We start from the raw sequence: 1,793 nt of genomic DNA on the forward strand, positions 1-1,793 counted from the left end.
GGTGGAACTTCATAGCAAAGTACAAAGTTCGTTTTGGATGGATCAATTTAGTTGAAATAGACAGTTTTTGTATGAAAACTCATTCCTGGTGGAACTTCATAGCAAAGTACAAAGTTCGTTTTGGATGGATCAATTTAGTTGAAATAGACAGTTTTTGTATGAAAACTCATTCCTGGTGGAACTTTATAGCAAAGTACAAAGTTCGAATCGGATGGACGAATTAAGTTGAAATAGACAGTTTTTGCATGAAAACTCATTCCTGGTGGAACTTCATAGCAAAGTACAAAGTTCGTTTTGGATGGATCAATTTAGTTGAAATAGACAGTTTTTGTATGAAAACTCATTCCTGGTGGAACTTCATAGCAAAGTACAAAGTTCGTTTTGGATGGATCAATTTAGTTGAAATAGACAGTTTTTGTATGAAAACTCATTCCTGGTGGAACTTCATAGCAAAGTACGAAGTTCGTTTTGGATGGATCAATTTAGTTGAAATAGACAGTTTTTGTATGAAAACTCATTCCTGGTGGAACTTTATAGCAAAGTACAAAGTTCGAATCGGATGGACGAATTAAGTTGAAATAGACAGTTTTTGTATGAAAACTCATTCCTGGTGGAACTTTATAGCAAAGTACAAAGTTCGAATCGGATGGATCTATTTAGTTGAAATAGACAGTTTTTGCATGAAAACTCATTCCTGGTGGAACTTCATAGCAAAGTACAAAGTTCGTTTTGGATGGACGAATTAAGTTGAAATAGACAGTTTTTGCATGACAACTCATTCCTGGTGGAACTTCATAGCAAAGTACAAAGTTCGTTTTGGATGGATCAACTTAGTTGAAATAGACAGTTTTTGCATGAAAACTCATTCCTGGTAGAACTTCATAGCAAAGTACAAAGTTCGTTTTGGATGGATCAATTTAGTTGAAATAGACAGTTTTTGTATGAAAACTCATTCCTGGTGGAACTTTATAGCAAAGTACAAAGTTCGAATCGGATGGACGAATTAAGTTGAAATAGACAGTTTTTGCATGAAAACTCATTCCTGGTGGAACTTCATAGCAAAGTACAAAGTTCGTTTTGGATGGATCAATTTAGTTGAAATAGACAGTTTTTGTATGAAAACTCATTCCTGGTGGAACTTCATAGCAAAGTACAAAGTTCGTTTTGGATGGATCAATTTAGTTGAAATAGACAGTTTTTGTATGAAAACTCATTCCTGGTGGAACTTCATAGCAAAGTACAAAGTTCGTTTTGGATGGATCAATTTAGTTGAAATAGACAGTTTTTGTATGAAAACTCATTCCTGGTGGAACAGTTAGCACAACAGTCAGCACAACACATATTCAACACAAAGGCAGCATAATGCATACTCAGCATAAAACATAGCGCAACGTATATTTCTACAGTCATGATCGCACTTCATAAACAGATCGCGTTTCGTAAACAGATTGCGCCGCAGCGTAAACAAATTCCCGTGCAGCGTTACATCGAACAAAGAGCATAATCGCGTTGACACCAAGAGAGCTGACAACGCGCATTCAACATAAACATCCGTTCCCAAGATCAACCGGCATCCACGCAAAACAAAGCAAAGGCAACATAGTTCCAGTTGAGCATTCAGACGAAGAAGTTCTAGTTAAGCAGCCAACCAGTCCAGGTCTGGTTAGGAACTCAATAGTGTTAAGACTTAGTTTTAAGTTTTAGTTAATAAAAACATATTTTTTTATGGCCAAACCGGCCATGTAAAAATTAACTGGCGCCCGAAAAGGGACGACCTCTAGTGAAGTATAGTA

The sequence above is a fragment of the Anopheles moucheti genome, unplaced genomic scaffold, assembly GCF_943734755.1.
Source record: "Anopheles moucheti unplaced genomic scaffold, idAnoMoucSN_F20_07 U3, whole genome shotgun sequence".
NCBI lineage: Eukaryota > Metazoa > Arthropoda > Insecta > Diptera > Culicidae > Anopheles > Anopheles moucheti.